The sequence below is a fragment of the Hyla sarda genome, chromosome 7 (genome assembly GCF_029499605.1).
Source record: "Hyla sarda isolate aHylSar1 chromosome 7, aHylSar1.hap1, whole genome shotgun sequence".
NCBI classification, from domain to species: Eukaryota; Metazoa; Chordata; class Amphibia; order Anura; family Hylidae; genus Hyla; species Hyla sarda.
In genome coordinates, this window is record NC_079195.1 from 178,426,841 (window position 1) to 178,433,777 (window position 6,937).

Here is a 6,937-nt window from a genome sequence, read left to right on the forward strand (position 1 = left end):
GGCACCTTAAACCGCTATCCGGCGGCAGCGGAAGCAGTCTGCGCTGCCAGATAGCCGTTTATGCGATGGCCCCTACGTACAAAAGCATCGTATGTTGATGCTGCCTTCAACATGCGATGGCATCTGAGAGGCCATTGTATGTTGAAATTATCGAAGGTCGGGGGATCACTGTATACTGATAATTTGCTATCTGGAATATCTTTTGAGTATTCCCATTTGAGGATCTTTTTTCATTGGAAGGACAGTACAGATGTGAAGGCTATGAAGCACTTATTTACATATATGAACATATATAACTATATTGTTATTTAATATCATCCACACTTATCATAGTTCCTTAAACATCGTGTTGATTGTTACTATATCAATTTATTGCTGTGTATGTTATAAAAAAAAGTCAGCGGGAATTAATATAATTTTATAAGTGTTGTAAAGGTGGTCCTTATACTATTTCTATTATCTGTATATTTGCATTATACCAAAGTGGGTCACAAAGGGCCCTGTGACCCACCAAGGGGTGTTATATATTCATTCAGGGATGTGGAATTTCTATCGCCCGACGCCCCGGACTAGCAGTTTTGGGCGCCGGGCAGGGCCGGATCTGACAAGTGCGGCGGATCTGCAGTCTGTATGGAGCGGGCAGGAGTCGGGAGCCCGCTCCATACAGACTGCAGATCCGAAGCAGAGCAGGGGAGATGAGAAGCTGTGTATGTCTCTCTCTCCCCTGCTCTGCAGACGTGCGGGGGGAGATGAGGGGGCGTGGCTTCTTGCTCTCCGTACAGACCTGCGTCCTCTGGCTTCACTCCCCCCAGCTGTAGCTTCGGAGAGATGAGGGGAGGAGGCGCGTCTGCACGGGGAGATGCATGCGGCGCTCTGCAGTATGTATGGAGCGGGCTCGGGATTCCTGCCCGCTCCATACTCTGCAGCCCTCGGCTGTTCTCAGTAGCCGGGGGCCGCCGCTAATAGCCAGCATGCGGCGATCGCCGCGGCTGGCTATTAACCCTTTAGATCGCCGCTGTCAAAGCTGACAGCGGCGTCTAAAGCCTGGGTTCTCAACCTGGGGTACGCAAAAACGCTGACAAATACCGGCCATGCATTGGCCAGTATTTGTCAGCGCATCGCCGCGGCAGCTCACTGTACAGTAGCGCGGCCAGAAATGCGGCCGGTGCATTGCCGTGGAATGAGATTTGCCATAGAATGAGATGGTCCGCCTCCATCACATCCTATTGGCTCAGACTTGTCACGTGACATATTTAAACGTCACGCATAGACGCGCACAGCAGTCTCAGTTTGGCTATCACAGGGAGAGGATCTCCTATCCTTGTGATAACTGAAGCTGCACGGAGCTCTCATGGCCTCTGGGGCCTGACAGAAGTTCACACATGTACGCAGCTCATACGGCTGCCTCATATACATTTACTGTTGATCCACAGCGCTATCGGGATCCCTATGCCCGATGGCGCTGTCATCAGGATCCCCACGCCCGCAGCTCTACACCCCGTCCCCCGCAGCTGTACTCCCCGTCCCCCGCATCTCTACTCCCCGTCCCCCGCAGCTCTACTCCCCGTCCCCCGCAGCTCTACTCCCCGTCCCCCGCAGCTCTACTCCCCGTCCTACGCAGCTCTACTCCCCGTCCCCTGTGAACGCTCAGGGAGCGATCCACAGCGCTATGGGGATTCCTACGCCCGATGGCGCTGTCATCAGTGTGCGCCCCATGCCCGCAGCTCTACTCCCCGTCCTCCGCCCCCCCGCAGCTGTACTCCCCGTCCCGTTAACGCTCAGGGAGCGGGGAACAGAAAGTAGAGCATCGGGCGCAGGTCAAGTAGTACTGCGCATGCGCAGCACTACGCGAATAACTTTACCTGCGCCCGATGCTCTACTTTCTGTTCCCCGCTCCCTGAGCATTAACGGGACGGAGAGTAGAGCTGCGGGGGACGGAGGACGGGGAGTAGAGCTGCGGGCGTGGGGCACTCACGGGGACGCACACTGATGACAGCGCCATCGGGCATAGGGATCCCGATAGCGCTGTGGATGTGATAGCCAAACTGACACTGCTGTGCGCATCGATGCGTGACGTTTAAATATGTCACATGACAAGAGAGAGCCAATAGGATGTGATGGAGGCGGACCATCTCATTCTATGGCAAATCTCATTCCACGGCAATGCACCAGGGCTACTGTAAGTGAGCTGCGTGGTTGCCAGGGAGACGTGTGGCCTCCCCTGACGTTGCGCGGAGTTGCCGCACAGCGCAGGGGGACGTCACACGTCAGTGCGGCCCTGTGGAACATCCCGTGAAGCAGCAGGCAACGGGACCACAGGACGCCAGGTAAACAACTGTATGGCACAGGGGGGGGGGGGGGGGGACTGTATGGGACGGAGCACAAGGCATTAAGATGGAGGGGGGAGTAATAAAGCACAAGGCATTGAAATTTTATGTCTTGTGCTTTATTACTCCCCTCTCCCCTTCCATCTTAATCCCCTTGCACCATTCCCCCCTTCCTCTGATCCCCCTTTTGCCATATGCGATAATAATGGCACAAGGGGATTAATATGAAGGGGGGGAAAATGACAAAAGGGGATCAGAGGGAGGGGGGAATAATGACACAAGGGTATTAATATGGAGGAGGGGGGGGGGTTGATTATCCCCCCCCCCCCCCTCCATCTTAATCCCCTTGTGCTATTATTATCCGATATGGCAAAAGGGGATCAGAGGGAGGGGGGAATTATCAAACCCCCCCCTCCATATTAATCCCCCTGTATCATTATTCCCCCCTCCATCTTAATCCCCTTGTTCCATATTGGATAATAATGGCACAAGGGGATAAAGATGGAGGGGGAATAATGGTAAAAGGGAATCAGAGGGAGGTGGGAATTGTGGGACAGGGGGAGTAAGACGGAGGGGGAATAATAGCACAAGGGGATTAAGATGGAGATGGGATGCATTAGTATAAAGGTAAGAACACGCCCTTTGTCTGCGGGTACCCCTCGGTCTCAAGTTCTGCGTGAGGGGGTACCCGTGGACATACTTTTAGGCCTTGGAGGGTGCGGTCACCGAAAAGGTTGAGAACCACTGGTCTAAAGGGACATGTGAATGCTCCCTGGTGGGCTAGGGGGGTGGATCACCCCTCCCCCCGCAGCGCGATTGCAGGGGGGCGATCCACTATGGAGGTAGCCGGAGAACTTACCTCTGCTTCCTCCTGTCCCGGCTCTGTCATTGATAGATCCTGGCTGGACCAGGCTCTATCAATGGATCACAGAGCACACAGATTAATAGAGTTCAATAGAATCTATTCATCTGTCTGAGGAATCTAATGATTCCTACTATAAGTCTAATAAAGTGTAAAAGAAAAAGAAAAAAGTTTTAATAAAAGTTTGAAAGACACCCAGTGGTCTTCAAACTGTGCCCCTCCAGATGTTACAAAACTACAATTCCCAGCATGCCCGGACAGCCGTTAGCTGTCCGGGCATGCTGGGAGTTGTAGTTTTGCAACATCTGGAGGGCCACAGTTTGAAGACCGCTGCATTAACCCCTTCCATGTTAAAAGTTCAAATCACCCCCTTTTCCTATATACAAACATGCAAACATAATAAAAATAAACATATTTGGTATCGCTTCGTGTGTAATTGTACGACCTATTAAAATATAACATTATGTATCCCGTACGGTAAATGTAATAAAAATACCAAACCACAGATTTGCAATTTTTATAATATCCCAGAAAAAAAAAGTTAAAAAGCGATTAAAAAGTCAGATCAATACCAAAATGGTACCGATACAAAAAACAGATTATGGCGCAAAAAATGATCCCTCATACAGCCTGGTATGCGGAAAAAAAATAAAGCTACAGGGGTTAAAAAATGGCAATTAAAAAAATTATAAAAAGTTCAGAATTAGTAAAACATGACGTAAACGATACAAATCTGATATCGCTGTAATCAGGCGCCTAAAGTAAAAAACTAACATGTTACCTCAACCACAAGGTAAATGGCGCAGAAAAGAAAAACCACCAAATCTGCAAAATTATCTTTTACTATTTCAATTTCACTTCCCTAAATATATATATATTTTTTGGTTCAGAGAATACGTTATTAAAAAATTAAAAGGTATCCTTATAGTAGGTATTTATGGCTATTATAGGGCGAGGAGGAAAAAATCAGAGCGTAAAAGCGAAAATTGGCAGGGACAAGTAGATCGTCATGAGGGACAAGTAGATTTTGCTCCATTTTAGTCCCGTGGACAAGTAGTTTTTTATAAAATTTCCACACCCCTGATTCATTAATATTTTACTAATTTGTTTAGTAAATATTTTTGTTATTTGGCATCTAGAGTCTATGCACCCCTGAGCATCATACAATTTTACTACTTCATGGGGTAAAAAAGGTTGTAACAAATATGAAAAATCCCCTCCCCCTAGTAAGGGTGGGTTCACACCACGTTTTTGCAATACAGTTTATCAGGTTTTTTATTTAAAAAAAAATAAATAAAAATTGCTCAAAACCTGACTAAACTGTATCAAAACGTGTGTACAAAGTTCTATCTGTATTCGGTTTGAAAAATTATGTCCGGTTGCATCCGTTTTTTAAGAAAAAAAGCGTATACGTTTTGAACTTTTCACTTCATTATGAATAAAGTTTCACTTGTTTGATTGAAATTCCAAGAAAAAAAAACTGCAAAGTCAAAAACCGTATGGTGAAAACTGGATGGAACTGTACGCACATGCAGGTCTGTACGGTTCCAATTGACTCCCATGTTAAAAAAAAAAAAGTATACGGTTTAATACAGTTTTTCACCCGGACCAAAAACCGTGGTAGGCCATGGTTTTCTGTCCAGAAAAAAAAAGTAAAAAACGGTGTGGTTTGAAAAACGGAGACAACCGTATACAGTATGGGGCATAGGGTTTTGAATGGAAAGTCTATGGCCACGGTTTGCTGTATGGTTGCATACGTTTTTTTTTTTTTTTTTTTTTTTTTCAACGTATCCAAAAACTGTATAGAAAAATCTTGGTGTGAACCCACCCTAAGAAATGTTTAAAACACACACACACTTTCCCATTTTGTACATAAAATAACTAAACGTGTTTGGTATCAGCGTGTGCAGAAATGTCCGAACTACTAATATAGAATGTTACTGAAAACGCATGGTGAATGGTATAAACGTTAAAAAAAATACCAGTGACCAAAATCTATTAAAAGCCATCAAAAAGTGCCATCAAAACAAAAATACAGAAAAAAAAGTTATAGGGTTCAGAAGGGGACAATTAATCATACTCCATGTTCTTACCAAAAGTAATAGGGGGGATATTTATCAAAACCTGTCCAGAGGAAAACTGTCTGAGTTGCCCATAGAAACCAATCAGATCACTTATTTCATTTTGCAGAGGCCTTATCAAAAATGAAAAGTGATCTGATTGGTTGCTATGGGCAACTGGTCAACTTTACCTCTGCACAGGTCTTGATAAATCTCCCCCATAATTGTTTTAGTAAAATAAAACAAAACCTATATAAATTAGGTACCGTTATAATTGTATTGACCTACAGAATAAAGATAACCTGTAATATCCCACAAAATAAAAAAAAAAGTTACATGTTACTCAGTACTTAATTGTGTACATATGATTTTTTTGTGTCTAGCTCCAATATTTCTCTCAGAAATTCCTTCTTTCTGTTGCTACCTTGGTTTGTCATTCTGTGCTTTGGAGGGGGTGTGTCCTCACTCTGCATGATTCCTCTTCCTCCCTGAGTCTGCTGTGCTGGGTCTCCTAAGCCAATCACTTCTGGCTGCTCTGTAACCTCCTCCTCTCTGTTTTCATGCTGAAGTCTGATAGGGCAGGAGTAAGCACAGAGGAGTGCTAGTCCCACCCTCACTTACTGGACTTTGGGGGAGATTTATCAAAACCTGTAATATTCTAGTAACTGTGTGCACTTCCTCCAGCCTCGTATCCATTGTAGCGCTGTGCATGTGATAAAGAGGAAACAACTGTCATGTGATCCGTCCGTGATCACATTACAGGTGTTTCCTCTTTATCACATGCACAGCGCTACGATGGATACGAGGCTGGAGGAAGTGCACACAGTGCGAAACAGCCGGTATTCGTCTCTGAGCGCCCTGCAAGAAGACTGGAACCGGGTCCGTTGGAGGAATTAAAGCGGAGTCGTCTGGCTCAAGCCTTGCGGTGAGTGCGGGTTACCGTGTTTTTCTATACTAGAATATTGCAGTGACTTGTATTTATTTCTGGTTCCCAGCACCGCCAGAGCTGCGGACCCAGGACCTTGGTCTCCTATAGTGACAAAGCTACATTGGCTGAGAAACCCTGATAGTTTTGGAGTAGTTGTGCCACTGTATATATTCCTTGGAGTGTTAGTTATCAAAACCTGTGCAGAGAAAAAGTTGACCAGTTGCATGCATACACTGATTACAAGTAGTCTGGCTATTTAAGCCCTATGGGCCCTTTGTTGATGTTTGTGGGGTTATTATTTTATACAGCTACCAGTAAAAGTTAAGTTTTAACACAAGTGTGTCTCCCCTGTATTCTAGTGTTTTTTTTTATAAGCCATGATTTCTATAAAAAGAAAATCCAATTTTCTTATGAAGTATATTATAAAGTTTAATGTTTTGCCAAGATGTACAACATATAAAAAGCTTTGAAATCTGACAGTGCCCATTTAAGATCCTGCACCATCTTATACTTAGTTTTAATCTGCCAGCAACACCCTCTTGTCCTAGTTGGATATTATCCTGTCGAAAATGTAAGAAACCAAGAACAGACATTTGAAATGGTATAGAGGGGGATATTTATGAAAACCTGTGTAGAGGAAGAGTGGTGCAGTTGCCCATAGCAACCAATCACATTGCTTTTTTTTTTTTTATGAAAAAAGCTATGTGATTGGTTGCTATGGGCAACTGCACCACTCTTCCTCTACACAGGTTTTCATAAA